Source organism: Notamacropus eugenii, chromosome 3 (assembly GCF_028372415.1).
Source record: "Notamacropus eugenii isolate mMacEug1 chromosome 3, mMacEug1.pri_v2, whole genome shotgun sequence".
Taxonomy (NCBI): Eukaryota; Metazoa; Chordata; class Mammalia; order Diprotodontia; family Macropodidae; genus Notamacropus; species Notamacropus eugenii.
In genome coordinates, this window is record NC_092874.1 from 182,975,600 (window position 1) to 182,988,012 (window position 12,413).

At 35.7% G+C, this 12,413-nt stretch overlaps 1 long non-coding RNA gene across 2 annotated transcripts in view; it reads right to left on the bottom strand.

Annotated features, from left to right (window-relative positions):
* The window catches only part of LOC140533582 (uncharacterized), a 45,709-nt gene that overhangs the window by 28,109 nt on the left and 5,187 nt on the right, over positions 1 to 12,413 (bottom strand). For both annotated transcript variants that reach the window (XR_011976994.1, XR_011976993.1), the window contains 2 exons: positions 7,389 to 7,414; positions 5,228 to 5,278 (listed from right to left, as the gene is read on the bottom strand). This is a non-coding gene — a long non-coding RNA (uncharacterized lncRNA). The remainder of the gene's footprint in view (positions 1 to 5,227; positions 5,279 to 7,388; positions 7,415 to 12,413) is intronic.

The following is a 12,413-nucleotide window of genomic DNA, read 5'->3' on the forward strand; positions in this document are numbered from 1 at the left end:
ATAACTTATTATTACGAAAAACCTGACTGGCAGTATTGCTAAGGTCACTATATGCACATACGAAATTGACTAGAAATGAGAATTGAACATGTCAGAATATAAACTTGCAAAATGAACTCCCTCTACCATCCCCAATTTGTTCCATGTACTTTTTTCATTGATTCACAGATTTTCTCTTCTTGGTCAGATCATTTCTCCATTCACCTCTTTTCAGAGTCATATCAAACTTTTATAATCTATGAAGCACTACATAACTGTCCCCATGAGCAATGACACAATGCAGCCACTTGATTTTTCCATCAGACAGGTAGAAGAGTTATAAATATAGGTTTTCCATATAATGTGACCACAAATTACTATAATGTACTTTTTTTCTGTGTCCAAAGCCATGAAGAAAATAAAAAGTCATAATGTTAGGAAGTGAAATTATGATTTCAAAAATATTCCATTTCACTTAAATTTTCTCAGCAAAATTAGAGACCCTTTAAGCTCACTCCAGTAAAAATAGAAATATAATAATTGAGCATCTCTATTATGAAGAACCTAATGAATTCATTCACTCACAATAATCCTTTATCCAATTAATTCTTTTCAAAAACAATAAATGGCAGAATGTGGTAGAAGATACCTCTAATTCCACTTAGTGAGGGCCTGAGGCTAGTGGCTCTTGAACTCAAAAGTTCTGAGCTGCAGTGGACTAAAGTCAATCAGATAAATCTTTAGGATTAGTCAAGGAAATGGAGGTAGAACTAAGCTCCTATGATGAAAGTGGGAGCACGCTTATGAATGCACTTCTAGACTAGGTGAGATAGGGAAATCTAATCTTTAAAAAAACAAAACGGATGTTTAATACTAATAAATGGTGGTTTTCTGTTCAATAAAAATAAAATACTAATACAAAGATGCAGATCCTGAATATAGTCCTAGACACATACTCTGTATGTTTTCCAAAGATGAGCCAAGCTAAATACAGATCACTAATGAAGATTGGTCACGTTTCATGACAACGTATAAAACAATTTTAACCTTCCTCTACAGCAGTAACAGTGGCAAAGTGGCTGAAAGTAGGAGCAGAGGGGTTAAAGATGACAGTTTTTATATAAACTGTAACAATTATTGGTATTCCCAGTGAGATGCTTGTCCAATGATTGAAAAGCATATGGTGTTGGAAGGAAGGAAGAAAAGAAAGGAAGGAAGGAAGGAAGGAAGGAAGGAAGGAAGGAAGGAAGGAAGGAAGGAAGGAAGGAAGGAAGGAAGGAAGGAAGGAAGGAAGGAATGCTCACTACAAATGAAACAAGTTCAAAGTATGTTATATCATAACTCAAGGATGGCTCACAGGTCAGCACTGTTTCTTTTTTTTTTTTTTTTTTTTTTGTATCTCCATCACCTTGCATACTTCCTAGAACACAACAGGCACTTAACAAATACTTACTGAATTGCATTGGCACAGTTGGTTGTATCATGCATCCAAAAGCCAAAAGATGCATCATTTCATTGTTTACTTAGTTATCTCATATTTCAGTAGCCATGATGACTTCACAGAACCTCATAAAAATAATTGCAGCTTATATGTCAATATTTATTATAGGATATGAAAAAATAAACAAATTCTACAAGGAATTCAGTTAAGACCCTACAAATAAAATCAATATATTTTGATTAGAAATAGCATAGTATAACATATAGTATTAGGTGTAGAGTCAGAAAGACTTGGGTTTGAGGTGTGTCTCTGATGTTTACAAACTGTATGACCTTGGGCAAGCCACTTAATTTCTTTGTCCTTAGACAACTTCCTGGGACTTATTCACTAGGTCACAGAAGGGCTGATCTCTGTATCAATTCAAATAGCTCTCTCTGTGGAGTTCCCTATATTGAAAGATACTTTACATATTTACATGAACGTCTTTATATTCAATGACTTCAAGGTTAAAATCATTCAAGGCAGCCTCTTTCACAGAAAAGAATGGCAAAAATATACTGGAAAATGTGCCTCAAGATACAGAAACAAAAGGCTTAATAGGTACACAGAATATCTCAAGGTATATACAGTAAGTATTTTCTTCAAGAAGAGAGTAGGGAGAAAATGGAATGAAAAAAGGAAGAAATAACATGCATTAAGTGCTTACACTATTAAGCACTGAAAATACAAACTAGCTGCAAGAGACAATACATAAAAGAAAATTTCAGCCATAAGGTGTATAAGAAAGCCTAGAAATGATAAGGATACATTATCATGTTGATATGACAAAGTAACAGAGGTACCAAAAGTGGTATCTGCAGATCAGATGACAGTTTCAGAGTAGAGAGGAAATGTAGACAGGGCAAAAGGTAAATCCTGGTAGCCTTCCACTTCACTAGAAGGAATAAAGTTGGTGACTCCTATCTTATCCACTTGGCATGAGAAGACAAGCAGCCTACATGGGTTCTGAGCAACCCAGGGCTGAGAAAGGCAGTGAAGAGACACAGTGAGCATTGTCTAACTTAACAAACTAAAATTCACATAGTTATAAAATTTTGAGAGTTTGAAGGAACTTCACAGACCATTTAAAAGACAGAGCGCTACAATGGAAAGAGCACTAGATTTGGAATAAGACAACTTGGGTTCAAATGGAAGCTCTGTCACCTGCTACCTCTGTGATCTTGGACAGTTAGGTTCACTTCTGGGGTTTCAGATTCTTCATATGTAAAATGAGGGGGCTGGACTAGATTGATGAAGTCCCTCACTAAGTCCTTCCTTCCTTCTTTCTCTTCGTTTTCTTAATTTTTGAAGAGGTCTGGAGAGGCTGGGTCTCAAACCTTAGGAACCCTGCTGCTATCTACACCTTGTCCTAAACCCAGTAGATATACTTAACCCAAAACCCGTAAGTATCCCTCATGGTTCTGTCCTTGATTGTTTTCTCCCTCCATACTGTTTAACTTGGTGATTGCGTCAGCTCCCATGAGTTTCATTACACTCTCTATGTTGATGATTCTCTAATCTACCTATCCTTCCTCAATCTCTCTACTTGGAACATTTCCTTTCTCCTGCTTCTAGTAGTAAAGGCTTTTCATCTTTGGAATGTTACACAATTGTCCCCTCCTCTTTATTTCCACAGTCATCATCCTAGTACAGGCACACAGGATTGTATTCGTCCTTCTTTGCCAAAGAAGACCATGCCATCAGAGAAATGAGGACGTGACTTGCACTTGAGTTTGTTTTGAGTGAGGGAGGGCTGTGTAGGTCACTAGCTTCACTTCTCTTCCAGAGCCATCTGGATCCAGTAACCAGATATTCATCAGGATGACTGGAGATGACCCAGGATGCACTGGGAGGCCTTGGACCCTCTAGGCCAAGATCTTTGCAAGTATTCACTTAGGGTGAGGTAATGCCCATTCATTGACTAGGCCTGCTTAAGAAGTAGCCAGGGCATGATCCCTTTAATGTGGCCAAGAAAAAGAAAGACTTCAGGTTGGAAGGGAAACAGCAACAGTTACTACTGATAATCACTATAAAGCTAGGATCCAAAAGAGCCCTTAGGCAGGGGCCCATTGGTGTCCCAGCTTCAGAGTGCTGTAGGTTTAAGGTTTTGGGAAAGGAAAGGAAAGGAAAGGAAAGGAAAGGAAAGGAAAGGAAAGGAAAGGAAAGGAAAGGAAAGGAAAGGAAAGGAAAGGAAAGGAAAGGAAAGGAAAGGAAAGGAAAGGAAAGGAAAGGAAAGGAAAGGAAAGGAAAGGAAAGGAAAGGAAAGGAAAGGAAAGGAAAGGAAAGGAAAGGAAAGGAAAGGAAAATAGAGGAAAGGAAAGGAAAGGAAAGGAAAGGAAAGGAAAGGAAAGGAAAGGAAAAGAAAGGAAAGGAAAGGAAAGGAAAGGAAAGGAAAGGAAAGGAAAGGAAAGGAAAGGAAAGGAAAGGAAAGGAAAGGAAAGGAAAGGAAAGGAAAGGAAACTAGCCAGTAAAACTCAAGTCAACTGGATATCTTTTGGCCATCTAAATTTATCTTTCTTTGGAGAGGAGAAGGAAGGAGAGGGGGAGACAGACAGAAGAGGAGGAGCTGAGTTATCCAGCTAGCTGGGTCCTCATTCAGCCAGCTGCATCAACTCACAGGACTGTGTTCCTGCTTTGTTGCTGAAGACCATGTCATCAGAAAAATGATGACATGACTTGCGTTTGACTTTGTTTTGAGTGAGGGAGGGGTGTGCAGGTCACCAGCCTCACTTCTCTTCCAGAGCCATCTGAATCCAATGACCAGATATTCATCAGGATGACTGGAGATGACCCAGGATGCAATGGGAGACCTTGAGCCCTTTAGGCCAAGATCTTTGCAGGTACTAATTTAGGGTGAGGTAATGCCCATTCATTGAATAGGACAGGCACACAATATCACTTGTAAAAACCTGATATTGCAACAGCTTCTTTCTAAGATATGCTCTAGTCTATCCTTGAAACCATTAGCAGAATAATTATTCTTATGGATGCTCATGTCACTTATCTGATCAAAAATCTTTAGTAGTTCCCTATCATTTGTTAAGTAAAGTTTGAACTCGATTCAAACACCCTTCATGACCTGATGACAGCCTACATTTTTAACCTTAACTCATGTCACTCCCCGTCATGTATGTCAAGCTCAAGGCAAACTGGATTATTTTCTGCCTCCGTTATGTTTCCCTACCTTTTCTTTAAAACTGTTCTCTATCCTTAGAATGCCATTTCTCCTTATATTTTCCAGATGAATTTTTATTCATCTTCTAACTCAATTTAAATGCTATGTCCTCCAGGGAGCTTTCTTGATCCTCTAGACTTCTTGTAGCACTTTGATTATAAATTTCTAATGGTAGAGATTATATCTATGTCAAAGCTATAAGCTGAGAGGCCTAGCTAATATGCTAGATAGAATCAGGATCCAGAAAGATCTTGACAAGTTAAAACACTGGAATAAAAAATTTTAAATCAATTTAAGTATTGTAATGTGACCAATAGTACAAAGAACATTTTTTCTGGTTTTACCAATCTCTCAAAACCACCCAAAATAAGTCATATATAAGAGATAAAGTAATTCACAGCTTTTGTCATAAGCCAAGACACCAAGAAGTCAATTCAAGTAAAAAACATGATTAATTTACAAGAGAGAAAGCTAGTCCCTAATCCTCGAAGTGCTCACTTGGCACATTCTCATGCTCCAGGTCTACTCTCTGGCAGGACAGCACAAATTAACCCAAAGGTTTGAGTTCTGGGATGTATTCAGCATCTACCTACCACTGTGGTCTTGACTGGCACACACTGAAACTATTCACACTCCATCATTTCCTGTAAAAAAAATAAAAAATTATTAAAAAAAAAAAAAACTCCAGACTTCATCTCTACTCAACCACCTGCCCCCTCTCACCCCAAGTTACACATTTGTTGAGGAAGGAGAGGCATGCTCTCTCTGGGGGAGCAGCACTCAACCAGAGAACTAAAGAAAAGATGGCATGGTGCCACCAGGCATGCAGGAATATACCAGGCCTAAAGAAAAAGGAATTGGCAATAAAGATAGGATGAGTTATGTGCACCCAGAATTCACTTAGTGGCTAAGGTCAATGAAAATTAAATTTTCCAATGTGGAAGGAGCTTGAGACAGCTTTGAAGTTTAGTCTTGGGGGCATCTGTTATCAAAGCAGGTTGGAGAATATAAGGAAAAAAGACTGAAATTACCTAAGATCTCAGGAGGAAGAAAATCCAATTAAAAACCCTGAGCAAAAGAAAATAAATCAGCAAGGAAGACACTAAAACAGAAGCGAAGATGACTTCCAAACCATCTAAATGAGTCCAAATGTCTCTAAATAAATAATATAGGACAAAGGAATTTGAATCAAAATGTGATGAGAGTCCTGTAGATTCCTTAGAGTACATTCAGTATGTTCCTAAATGACTCAAAAGAGGAATAAGAATTATAAAAACTGAGTTTATGGCATGCACAGTAGAAATAAATAGCAAAAAAACAACAAAAATCTTAAATTCATAGTAGGGAGTCTCCCTAAATAAGTGAGGGAAAGAATAACTGATTGAAAATACTTATACTGGAATGGAAGACAAAAATCAATAATATTAACAAAATACATGATCTCTATGAAACCAAAATATATTACATAGAGAAAACTTCAACATCAAAGATCTCCCAGAAGAACATAAGTCAAAAATCCCATATACCATAATGCAAGAAATAGTATTCACAAAAAAACTCCCCAGAATTTCTGAATGTAGAAAACAAAGTACCAATCAAAAGAGTACATAAAGTCCAGGGAGAGAAAAAAAAACTATGCTGGAAATCTCAATACATATAATGGTTAAATTTAACAATTCCAATGACAAACAAATTCTGCACGCCACTAGGAAGACCTTTAAAGGTAAATAGAAGGAAATCTGAGTAACAAGGCTTTTATGTATACACCAAAAACCATAGAAGGAATTAAACATTATATACAGCCCCAAATGATATAACCCTGCAAATCACAGTGTAATCATCAATGAAAACATCTGGATATTCAATGAAGGAGAGGCACTTCAATCATTCTGAGTAAAAAAAGAAAAAAATGATCAAATTATTTGACTTGTAAACATCCCAAGACAATAGGCACATAAGCTAAATAAATATAGCTACCCACCAATAAAAATATAATTACTGAAATAAATTGTCCTATCTCTAGAGACTTTTAACTGAAAAAAAAGAGACTAGAAAGAGAAAAACCCCTATGGAGTTTTTAAAAAATGACAAAATAACAACTGAAAAAAATTAAGGTTTCTTTCTAAAAATGCACAATGAGATAAAGATGAAAGTGGAACTTAAATAGAAGTGATGATGGAAGAATAGGTGTGGAAAACCTTCCCTTATAGATGAATCAATGTCTCATGGGACAAAACTGCAGAAAGGGGAACAGGAGAGGGAGTAGGTTAAAAAGTCTGATTTGTTCTAATCAATCCAATGGTAAGCAATGAAGGAAAAAACTCCTGTAGTAAATAAGAAGAGAGGTTACAGGAAAATGTAGCCAAGTAGCAAAGAGGATTAAAATAAAGGAAAAGAAGAGGAAATTTCAATTTAGTGGTGAGTGGAGGGTCCCACTGAAGAATGTGTTTTATCCTTCATTCTCAAAGAGGACCATGACATCAAGATGATGACATGACTTGCAGTTGACTTTGATTTGAGTGAGAGAGAGCTGTTCAAGGTCACCAACCTCACTTTCTTCTCCTGAGTCATCTGGGTTCAGTGGCTTGATATTCATCAGGACAACTGGAAATGAACCAGGATGCAATGTGAGACCCTGACCCTTTCAGGCTAAGGTCTTATCACATTCTCACTTTGAATGACATACACCCAGTCAATGAATAGGCTTCTTTAAGTTACTCAAGCAATGATCCTTTTAATAAAAAAAAAATTTACCTGGGATGGGAAGACCCTCAGGGTTCCTGGGTAAAAGAGAAACAATTACTATTTAGTTATTACACTATATAAATGGAAGCTACTGGTGTCCCCTCACCAGCACCACAGCAACCAAAAATAAAACAAATGACCTATTTATATTTACTAAGGCATATGTTTTCTGCCCTGACAGAATGTACATACCTTGAAGATACTTTCATCTTTTTTGTGTATCCCTAGTGCCTACTATACAACTTGAAATATTTTTATTGCAACACAAATATATTTATATGCATCAACATACACAAATATATTTATATACACATATATTCTAATATTTTCACATATATGAGGAAGAGCTCATCATTTTGTGAGACCCTATCAATCTTGGTAGTCCACCTTGTCACCATCTTCTTTGCCTTTGATATGGAGCCCAAAGCTCCAAATCTCCATTTAAGAGGAAGCTCAGCTCAGACATCATTTTTCATCCAGCTACATTCCTTTGGTATGTCTCTGACTTTTTTAGCATCCCCTTCTTTGGACACATTCCCTCTTTCCTCCTCCCGATACCCTGTCCCCTGGCCCTTTAGTAAGACATGTCTCTAATTAGTGTGGCATCAACACTTACGGAATTCTTTGCCGTGCTATGTCTATACCTATTATTGTTAGATTGCTGTCCCTGATTGTGGGATTGTCTTTGTCAACACAAATTAGGATACATAAATCTAGATATGCATATGTGTGTACATTTACACAGATAAATGTCATCTAATTGATCTATCAACCTTTATTACATGCCTGTTATGGGCCAGGCACTATTCCAAGCAATGAGGATAACAATGCACTGAAGAATATTCCCATGAGGAAGACACATATTCTATAATGGGAGATAAGGACGTTAAGATGGGTATAATCTGTAGGGGCTTGGTATTCAGGGACAATAATTTCTCTGAGAAAAGAAAGGTAGCAGGGCATGGATCCAGAGGGGAAATTTTCATTCTAAATGAGAAAGAAAATGATTGCAGAAATATGAGGGCAGAAAAAGAGCATAGGAAAATCACTACCTTGGGTCAACATTTTTATCCTCTTTATCTCCTGTAGGAATTGCTACTTCTAAGGCACAACAGAAAAATTAGAGGGAAGAGGCAAGAGGCAAGATCTATAAGGCATTAAATAATTTTTTTTAAAAAGAAACTCAAAAAATGTACTTTAAAAGTTTTAATTCCATGAGGAACACAGAGATAAGAGAATGAATAAATATGTATAAGGACCTTGAATGAAAGACTAAAAGTTTAGAATAAAAAAAAAGACAATAAAGAAAAAAGCAAATAAATAAAGTTAAAGAAATCTTTTTTAGAAAGAGGCACAGAAAATGAAAAAACAAACAAAATAAACTCAAGGAAATGAAAGGAAGGGGGTTTTAATTAACTACTTAACTGAGAGGGAGAAAAAAGGGAAATTATTAAATAACTGAATAAAAGGAAGAAAGAAAAAGGAATAAATTTCAAAATGAGATAAAGGAGTGACAAAAGAAAGGGTGTGAGTGAAGGTTGTGAGAATAAGGTTGGCTTAGAGTAGATTAGCAAAAATAACATAAGAGACAAAGTATTGTCTTTATGGAGGAAGAAGAACAAAAAAATGTTTGTAATTTAGGAAACAAATCAACATTTGAGACAAATGGAGGAAAACATAAACCTAACGGATCATTTTAAAGATGAATGGATCAAACAATCCAAAAAAATGAAAAATAGTGACAAATTGGATAAGAGAATCAAGACCTACAATTTCTTCCTTACAAGAAACATATCCAAAAAAGAAAAAACAGAGAAAAAGAGGGCCTACCAATGTACTATGCATCAGGTGAATCTAAAACAATGTAACTCAAATCATAAACAAAATTTCACAACGTAAAGAAATTACATTACACCCAAAGGAACCATAAGCAAGAAACCACTATCATCAATATTAAACGTGTATGCTCTAAATGATAACTGGCTGGCACAGTGAATAGAGTACTGGGCCAGTTGTCAGGAAGACCTGAGTTCAAATGCAGCCTAAGGCACTTACTAGCTGTGTGATCCTGGGCAAGTCACTTAACTCTTTTTGCCTCACTTTCCTCATCTGCAAAATGAGCTTGAAAAGGAAATGGCAAACCACTTCAGTATCTTTGCCAACAAAACCTCAGAGTCACAAAAAGTCACACATCACTGAACAACAACAAAAATGTTGCAAATGACTGAGCATTCAAATTCATAATGAAAAATAACTGGCTTAAAGTAATATATAGTAACACAATAAAAATGATCCTTAAGAATGTATGTATTTCTCAGGCATTGTGGTACATGCCTGTAATCCCTGGTACTGGGAGAACCTGAGACTGGTTAATCATTTGAGTTCAGAGTTCAGTAAAGCTAAAACTGATAATGTGATTTCATTAAATCTGGCACTAATATGGTAAGCCTTTGGGAGTAGAGAGTCACCAGGCTGCATATAGAGGGGCTAACTGTCTCAGGTCACAAAAATAGATCAGGGATTAAGCTTCTATACCAATCAACATTGTGATCAGGTCCATAAGTAACTGTTGTACTTTCAGCCTGGGAGAGATGTGTGTATCACATACACATGATATATGCATATTATAAATATTATATGTATATACACACAAAGCATACATATTCTGTGCATACAAAGGTGTCTATGTGCATTTCTTAGTACTACATGGAACTAAAACTTATCATTTATTAGAGCACATAGATATTATCAAAAAAATCTTTAAAAAAGCAGAAATATTTCTTTAAACCATAATACAATAAAAATAATAATCAGTTCAGGAAGCACAAATAAAATATATAGATCTAAAAGGAGATTTTAAAATGAAATTTTAAATAATGAATAAGTAATCATCTGAAAGAAAATTATAATGAAACATACAAAAATCCCTGGGATGCAGGTAAAGCAATTCTCAAGAGAAAAAAATTCATTCCTAAAAATATACATTAACAAAATAGAAAACTACAGAACTTATTCATTGAACATGCACATTAAATTTAAAAAGCCAAAAAATAAATAAATGCAAAATAAGCACAAAAGAGAAGATAATGAAAATTAAAAGAGAAATAGATAAATGAGAAATTAAAAAAACCTTTAAAAATATTTATAAAGCTATTTCTTTGAAAGGCTAACTAAACTGATAAACCTATATCAGCCTATATCAAATTGATAAGCCAACCTGATTAAAAAGAAAACAGCATAAAACAGTCAACAAAATAACAAATGAACAAAGTAAAATTACAATAAAGGGAATTACATAATGTACTGTGCACAATGATATGCTAACAAAACTGAGAACACAAAAGAAATGGAAGAAAACCTTAAAAATATAAAATACTAATTAGAATAAAAAACCAAATAAAGATCTTAAATAATCTAATATCAAAAAAGGAAACAAAACTTTCTATAAAAGGAACTAGAAAAGGGGGGAGGAATACTTCCAGTTGTGATGGATTCAAAATAGAATTATATCAAACTTCTAAAGTATAATTAGCAATCCTTACTACACAAATTGCTCTCAAAAATTGAGAAAGAAAGCACTCTACCAGGTTTTTTATGAGATAAATATAGTGTTAGTACATAAACAACAGAAAGATAAAACAAAGAACTCTAGGCCAATATTCTTAATGAATATTGTTTCAACAATTTTAGGTAAAATCCTGTCAAATAGACTACAACAATTTATCCAATAAATTATTCGTTTTGACTGAAATTCACATTAGGGATGCAAAGATGGTACAAAGGAAAACAATCAACATTAAGTATTCATATTAAAAACAAAACTTAAATATAAAATTTTGCACTTAGAATAAAAAACTGATTTAAATGCAAAAGAAGGGAGGCAGTGCTTGTGTGCAAGCTCAATATGAGTCAATAGATAGGGCCATCAGAAAAGCTAACACATCCATTAAAATACACTCTCAGTTGCAGAAGGAAAACACTTCTGCTGTGCCTTGATTTCATCAGATCATTTCTGAAATATTGTATCTCGGTCTAGGCATTACATTTTAGGAAGCACATTGTTTAGCTAAAGAGCGTCAATAGGAAGTCAACCAGAATGGCGAAAAAGCCCTGAATTAATGCCATGAGGATTAGTTAAAGGGGCTGAGGAAGCCTCACCTGGGGAAAGACTTAGAGGGAACATGTTGGTTTTCCTAAAGTATTTGAAGAACTGCTATTCTGGGCTGGACCTGATGCAGCTAAACCCCAGTGGTTTAGCTTTGATATTGGAAAAAAAGGAGGCAATTCAACATTTAACAAGGGTGACTTACTTAACCACAGCTGGGGAAAGCTATGCCACAAAGAGGCAGTGCAGCTGAGTGAGGACAACTAAGCAACTAAGAGGACATCCCTAGCTGGCTGAACTAGACCTCTGGCAATGAGAAAGTGACCTCCATGACCTGCGCTTTGAGTCTCCTGAACCAATCAAATTTCAAGGAAATTCTCCATACCATTTTAAAGAAAGAAGGGAGGGGAGAAGTTTAGGATATGACTCTTAACCATACTTGTCACAGGAAAGGATTGAATTAGTTCTGCTTGAATAAACAATGGTTAAAAGTTGCAATGAGAAAAATTTAGCCCTAATACCAGAAGAGACTTCCTAACCATAAGAGATATTCAAAAGTGAAATGGGCTGCCTCAGGATGCAATGGGTGCCCTTCATCAGATATCTTCATGGGTGCCTGGAAGACCACTTCTCATCTTTGATATAGAGGGTATTTTTCAAATATAAGGTAACTTTAATGGTTTCGGAGTTCCCTTGTCAACTAAAAGTCTGTGGATCTGTTAAAGGAATCAATTTGTAGAATTTTATATCGTAGCCATGTATGTTTATGTGTTACTCCTCTAGTAGACTCTGAGCCCTAAGAAGAAAGGAACAATATCTTGCATTAACTTTGTATTTTCCTCAGTTTGCTCTACATGGTGCATAGGCACTTAATAAAAGTTTACCTGTTGAGTTAACAAAGATGTGAAATTAGTACTTGAATTGCTTCA